This window comes from Cyrtonyx montezumae, unplaced genomic scaffold, assembly GCF_038088225.1.
Source record: "Cyrtonyx montezumae isolate F1298 unplaced genomic scaffold, pur_monq_1.0 scaffold_12, whole genome shotgun sequence".
Classification (NCBI taxonomy): domain Eukaryota; kingdom Metazoa; phylum Chordata; class Aves; order Galliformes; family Odontophoridae; genus Cyrtonyx; species Cyrtonyx montezumae.
In genome coordinates this window covers 10560364-10568437 of record NW_027071848.1, presented here as the reverse complement: position 1 = coordinate 10568437, position 8074 = coordinate 10560364, and positions in this window count along the sequence as shown.

The following is an 8074-nucleotide window of genomic DNA, read 5'->3' as shown; positions in this document are numbered from 1 at the left end:
CACTGCAGCCTTCAAGTACTTGAGGGCTTATAAAAAGGACAGAGAACAACATTTTATATGGTCTAGTGGTGATAAGACAAGGGGAAATGACTTTGAAGTAAAAGAGGGGATATTTAGAGTTGATGTCAGGCAGAAATTCTTTACTCAGAGAGCAGTGAGACACTGGAAGAGTCTGCCCAGAGAAGCTGTGGATGCCCCATTCCTGGAGGTGCTCAAGACCAGGCTGGACTGGACCCTGGGCAGCCTGATCAAGTGGATAGCAACCCTGTCAGTGGCAGGGGTTTGGAATTAGATGATCTTTAATGTCCTTTCCAGCCTAAACCGTTGTATGATTCTAAAATCAACTGAATCATTTTCTCCTTCAGAGGTTTTGGTGACACTTTACTTGGTCAAAAGCTTTCCACAGAAATGGAGACTTTTCGGGTGAACACAGCTCGAGAAAGAACAAACAATACCAGAATTAGGAAGGACATTTTACTAAAGGATGATATAGCCATAGTTACCAAAATTAAGGAAGAAAATGTCTGTGAACTTCAATAACAGTAATAAGTTTGCTTCTTTTTGTAGACAGTACAAGCAACCAAGTCATTTTTGTCTTTCCATGACTAACTAAAGAACTGATCCCCATATTGACACTTTAGCTGAACAAAGTTGGTGCAATTTAAAGATTTTAGTCTGGAGTAATTACTTCTTCAATGTGTTAAACCTAGGATTTATTCCAGTTCACCTTAGGTGGGATTAAATTAAATGATTGCCTCTCATATTTCCTATTCTGCACCAATTCAACTGTTGATTTCATTTACAAAGGTCATATTGTGATGTATTATTTCTATGATGAATTTTACTGCATTTTGATTCACTTAAGAAACTGAGAGGCCATCACATCTCATGGCTGTATCTTTCCCTCCCTTTCTGTTATTTAGTATCACAAGTTGCAAACAGTGCCTAGCAGGCCTATGGCTCAAGTCTGGCTCTTCTTTTAATTGACCAGAGAGCAATAAATGAAAAGCTGATGAGGTTTAAAGTGACTGCTCACATTATCAAGCAACCAAGTGTAACCCTCACATCCTTGCACTGCCCTTCTGATCCAATTTAAGCTCCATGGGTCTATAAGATATCAGCACTTTAAGGGTGCAAAGAAGGGTTTATTACAGCCTTCAGCAAATTTCCACCTATGGGCTCCTTGACCATCTCTTTGCTGTTCTCAGTATGGGGTCATGATTCCTCTTCCAAGAATTTGGCATTTCTTAGCTCTTTTCAATCAGCTAGATGTTAAACACTAGCTTTGTCTGACACAATTATCCAGACCCAAAGTTAACATTAAATATTCTTTTAGGCTCCTTAAATAATGACTTGGCATTCATTATCCTTAGAGGACATTATTTGAAGGAACTATAGAAGTGGAAAAATGAAAGAATGTTGGTCCCTTGACAGCTTTCAAGTTGAACACTTTCACTGAATCTAATGCAGCCAGGTGGGTTCGGTTAGAATTTCTCATACAAAAAGCAGAGTTTAATATTTTGGTTCTTGAATGCCTGGCTAACTTAGAAGCCATCGGCAATACTCTGAGTCAGTGTTACTGCCACGTATCATCCAGACTGATGCCACTGTTCAAGAGGTAGAGTATTTCTGCCTTGCTTTTTGTTTACTTTTAACATCACAGGGCACTTTCCTTCATATCCAAATATTTCTACTGCAGAGCTGCTGAGCTGGCAGGCATGTGTGCAGCAAATCCATGTAGACTGCACTCCATTTTTCAGCACACAGTTGAACTGACAATATACACGTGCTTAGAGCTTAGAAAAAATCTGCCTTGTCCTCTATAACTTATGGAAAAATATTACCTTACCTATCATGAGATAATAATTCATTTTTAATTTTATCAGGTAACTCAGCCTTCACTCCTTTCTGTGCAGCAATAAAACATCCTCCTGTCATCCTCCAGAGATTATTCTTTACATCGTATGCCCAGCAATGAAGATAGAGGAAGGTTTAACCATTAATTAATTAATTTCTGGAGATATTAATTGAAGACATACACACTGTTTTGCCTATGATTCTTAAAATTAGAAAACAGGGAAAGTAAATCTTGTACTCGATAACCATTTTTCTCAAATGGTGCTGTATAAACCAAAAGTTATAACTCAAAATTATTTAACCTGATGAGAAAGTTGGATGCATTAACTATAAGAACAGAGAATACTGCAAGACATGATCTGAAAAGCCCAGCCAAGAATGCTAACACACAGCAGAAGAGCTGTTCCAACACAGAAAAAAAAAAAGAAATCAAAGAACTGTTTTCCTACAGTAATTTCTTTCTTGATTACACTAAGGAAAGGATGCTTAGATGAAAGCTTGTTGTCAGTATAAAGTTATGTCTATGGCTGAAACTACAAAATTACTACCCACACAAAAGAAACTCACAGACACACTTGTTTTCAATGAGTAAATCATTTGTGCACAAATAAGTTGCCAACTGTTTCACAATATGAACTCCCCATATTCTTTTTTTTATAGAACCATAGAATGGCTTGGGTTGGAATAGACCTTAAAGACCATAGGAAGGGAAACCTCTTATTAGACCAGATTGCACAAAGCCCCATCCAGCCTGGTCTAGAACACCTACAGGGATGGGGCGCTCAGCTTCTCTGGGCAACCTTATATTTAATCTAAATTTGTTCTCTTTTAGCTTAAACCCATTTCTCTTTTTCCTATAACTACACACCCCTGTAAAGAGCCTCCCTTAAGCTTTTCTGTAGATTCCTTTAGTTACTGGAAGGTTGCTCTAAGGTCTCCCTTTCTCTTCTCCAGAGTGTAAAAACACAGCCTTTCTCAGCCTTCACAGGAGAAATGCTTCAGCCCCCTAATTATCTTAATATCCCACTTCTCAACTTGCTTTAACAGGCCCGTGTCCTGAAGTCCCAGAGCTGAACAATCGCCTCCCTAGATCCACTGGTTGTGCTGCTTCTGATGCAGACAGGGATACAGTTATCTTTCTGGGCCACAGGTGCACATTGTGAGGTCATGCTGAGTTTTTCATCACCAACACCCCCAAGTCCTTCTCTAAATCCATTCTCTGTGCAGCCTGTATTCATGTTTGGGTTTGTCCTGACCTGGGTGCAGGACCTTACACTTGGTCTTACTGGACTTCATAAATTGGCCCACCTCTCCAGCCAGCTGATGGCATCCCTTCCCTCCAACCTGTTATGTGCTGCTCTGAATATAATGCCTCCTATTCTGCCACATCTCATCCACCCTTGCCTTGAACAACTCCAGGGATGGGGCATCCACAGCTTCTGTAAGCAGCCTGTTCCAGTGCTTCACTACCTTTATACAGTTAAAGGAAGAACTGGATAACTTACTGATCCAACCATTACTCATGTTACCAAACAAAGAGGAAAAAGTAAAAAATAAAAAATAAAAAATTAGGAAGATTTGAATCTGAAGTAACATCTACACAAAGTTTCAACTTTTCCTGCTAGTAGAATAAGCTAACAATGGGTACACAAATCTAAACATCAGGCTTATTTCTACTCATATTATAGCTCAGCTGCAAGGCCAACTTCACTTAAGCCAGCTGTTCGGGAGTTGTTGCACTTAGATTCAGTTCTTCTTGTTGATATTTTCACATCAATTTGAATCTCCAAATTCACTAGCAAACTCAGCATGTCCTGAGATTCTATACAGTTCTTGTGACTACTTAGGACTCGCCGTTTAAGCACAACATTACTTTAATACTTCTCCTGAAGATATATGGCTGACTTCCTTTCTGGTTTTCAGAAACACTAAAATCTGTTAAGAGTCAATGATAGCAACTTCCTACTTTTCAGCCAGTACACAAATCTTGTTAAAATATACTCTTGTGAATGTTGAAGTGCTAGGGAGCTAGTTATCTCATCTACCCGGGTTCAGTTGTCTGTGCAAAACTGCTTTATACACTGAAATACATTTTACATATATTGAAAATTTAATATCATATGTTATATAAAGCAACCAGACAATGCAGCAACAAAGACAGTTTAAGGAATTTAGTGTGTCTGGGTGAAGGTCTTCCAGTTACACCCTGATGGATATACAGCACTTGGATATACAGCATTTCAGGTTGGATATTAGGAAAAATTTTATCTCTGAAAGAGTGGTGAGGCATTGGAACAGGCTGCCCAGGGAGGTGGTGGAGTCACAGACCCTGGAGGAGTTAAGAATTACTGAGATGTGGCACTGAGGGACGTGGTTAGTGGGCATGGTTAGGATAGGTTAATGGTTGGACTAGATGATCTAAGTGGTCTTTTCCAGCCTTAATGACTCTACGATTCTACATGTCCTTCAGTACCCTGAGGTGATGCATCAAATGAAAGCCAGAGGATAAAGTATTTTGAAAGGCTTTGAGGTTGTCATTCTGCAAGCACTCTCTGTAGAGAGAAACATCAGAAGATGTCTCTTGTTTCCTTTGTTTTCTTACTTCTCGTGCTCCTGCTTATTTCCTCAGCTACAGGAGTATAATAATCTGCCATTAAGTAAAGATTTTCCAAAGTGTAAACAGACAAATAAAACAAAATATATGGCTTCTGTCTCAGGAGAAGCTATCACTTTCATGAATATAACTCAGTGCACATTTATTTCCTCCCCTTGGACAATTTATAAAGATAAAAGTGTCTCAGAGTCCACTTCATCTTCCATATCCATACCAACCCTGCAGAAACTTCTGTGCACAAGTGTGAGAAATACTAATGTGCACTGTGATTCACTTCCTTTTCCTCATCTCCTTTTATAACTCCATTGTTTGCTTTCTTTGCCTCATACCTTGCTGTTTGCAGATCCCATTTGCTTTTGCATATAGTGAGCCAACAATTTTGAAAGCTTTTTTTTGTTTGTTTGTTTTTAATTTGATTGTTTAAATTAAGCTAACAAAACACCGGGTAACAGACCACCGAGACTAACTACCTTGAGTAGGCCCTTGCTTAGAAGAAAAAAAGTATGCTTACAATGTACAGTTTCCAAAACCACTATTCCTATAGTAGAGCATATTGATTCCTTTTATTTTATACATAAATCCAAGACACTGCACTACCAAAAAAATAAAAATAGAAAAAAAAAAAAAGCCAGGTTCCTGGCTCTTAATCAGTCCTTCAGATCACGGAAGTTCTTTATATCTATCAAAGATAATAACCCATAGTTGTCTCTGAAGAGTTCTGAAGTTGAACTGAACCATCTCAACAGATGCTTATGACTCTTACCTACCTACAGAAATTGAATTGCCCAGCTAAAATGAGAATGTTTATGATCAGACCACATCCCCAGTGCTAGATGCTCTCATTACTTAGTGCTACTTCAAAACTGATGAGCTCTGAGACTGATATATTTAATGTTTGCTGCTATCCTAATTTAAGTGGAATTCAGCAGTCTCTAAATATTTACAGATTAGAGATGCAACCACAGAAGCACATTTCTTGAAAAACTATAACATACCAAGAATGTGCTGTTATTTCCATGACACAACTGCTTTATTATCTTCTACAGTAAATGCTGAAAAGTTGGATCGCTTCTCTTACAGCAGCAGAAACCTCTATGCCTCTCCTACAACACTTAGGAAAATCACAATTTTTTCTCCTGAGCTCATGAGCTTTATTTTTGTAGCAGACAGTCTCTCTTACTCTTTCTTTAAAAAAAAAGAAACATGCTTTTAGTTTTGCCACACCCTAAAAAAAACCCAAATGATAATAAGAAAATTGTCAGGCATTGATTAAGTATGAAAAAATCAACCAGTGTTTTTAACTACTAAACTCTGCTCTCAAAAACCCTGTGCAGGACATTGTGGCCATGTAAGAAATGTCTGCATGGCCTATGGCTCTAATTTGGAGTTGCTAGTGTAATCAACCTATCCTTTTCCAGATATAAACACCAAGACACTAATTTATGGCACTGTTTATATACGGAGCACTCTTGAGAATAATGCTACACTTCACTCTGAGAAATAGAGCTGAGAAAAATGGATTTTGTTGACCTCCAGGCCATGCTTCAAGGAAAGGTTCAGGATTTTGAAATAAATAGTAGCTGTTCAAGGAGGTCATATGTTCAACATTAGAATGCTCAAATTTGCAGGTACTGCTTAAAGAACTAAGTGCAAACTTGCAGCTTGACCATGAAAATTGCCAGTACAGACCTATTACCATTCCTGATGACATTTTACACAGGAATCATACTGCAAATCAGGAAAGCTGAGAGGCTGTGCTAAGAGCATCTCTTTCTATTCCTATAGTTTTTGAACAGAGCAAAGAAAGAGTCACAGCAAATAATGAGATCTCAAATACTACATTTGCAGGTTCTAGTTGAATTTCAAGAAATGCAGCACTGTCAATCAAATCCTGCAATGTTTTACAGTTTAGTTCAAAATAGGGCTATTCTGAAGTACAAGTCTCTTCATTCTGCCTCTTAGAATTCTTAAGTTTGGTAAAAGAAAATATTCTGACTATAAGAAGTGTCATTTTTAGGTCTAAAGTGAAAAATCATAAATTATCAGTCAGTATCAATTATAATGGTGCTGAAATCAAAACCAAATCAGCTATGCTGGGGAAATACTATAACAAGATCTATCTGCTTTTCCATAGTAGTGATAGCCACAACAATAAAATGAGAAAACAAAATGCATAAATCAAAATATCAAAAGGAATGACAATATAATGTCAATAAACTTGACAAGGTGTTTGTTAAACGTTCTCAATGAAAGACTTGTAATACCAGAGTAACAGCAAGGAGAGCACCACAGTGATGTGAGAACACGGCCAAACGAAATGAATGAAGGTTATGGGCAGAAAAATATAGAGGAAAATTGAAAAAATTGCCAGTGGAAGTTCAATGGAACTATATGAATGGAGTTGACATAAACCAAAGCCCTACCAATGTTCTGAAGATAAATAACACAAGTTTTCCTTAAACAATTAGAATTCAGCATTAAAGAATTGAGTATATTTAGTAACCCACAAAGAGAAAATCAGGATGGAAAACATGGACAGTACTGAGCTGCTCACATTTAGACAAATAATGCAAGTGATAAACACTGATCTTTCTGGTGAATTTTCAGGTGTTTAGAGTCACATGGACTAGTCAGTGTTGAATTGTAGTAGTCAAGTCACCAGCAGCAGTAAGATGGCTTTGTGGGAAGCATCTGTGGTCCTGCTTTCCTTCCAGGAAACCCAACTCAGTGCCACCTCACCCTTTATGAGTTTGAAGCACAGGCATGGAGGGAGGCCACTGTACAGACACAAGAAGCGCATTTCCTTGGAGTACAGAGGCAAGCCATGAGTGTGGCATGCATCTGGGGAAGTGGAAATGAGAAAGCACGCTAGTGGGAATAAAAAGGCATGACAATTAGCTGACTGAGCCTGAAAATATTGTGGGAAAACCAAAATGGGCAATGAAGTGAAAAGTGGAGCTATGGAGATGAACTTCTGCCTATACTGAGAAAAGGACTGGGAGAAGGGAGAAATACTGTAGCATTAAAAAAGAAACTTGGTAGCCAGAGAAGCACTTCAAATTAATTACCTGTTTTAATATCAGGTCATAACAGTACAGGACTGCCTCCTGGAAGCAGTCTCTGAACATCTATTTCCCCAACAGACTTTTCAAAGACATCGCCTTTGGTTCTTGCTGCTTGCTGGTAAAGCAGTGCTTCACAGTACCAAAAGAGTGAGGCACTTCTGTTTGAGAAATGCTCCTATACATAGCAACGATGTGCATCGGACTATTGAATCTTGGGAACATGCAGAGAGGTGCCCATGTGACATCTATTTTTTTAAATGTAAGCTATAGTCAAAATACAATAATGAGAGGAGAGGGAGAAAGAGAGGGAGAAGGTAAGGGTGAGGGTGAGGAAGAGAGAGAGGGAGAAAAAAAGAAAGGCTATAAATGTATTTCTATTCCTAAAAGGAATAGAAGACAGACATCCAAAGCAGAATATCACTCGGTAGTATTTTGCCAAGAATAATACAAAATGTACACACTACTCTGAATAACATTTATTTGAAGCCACTTTTTCTGCATTCTTATGTTAGCTTTCAGAACACTGAAATAATTTCAA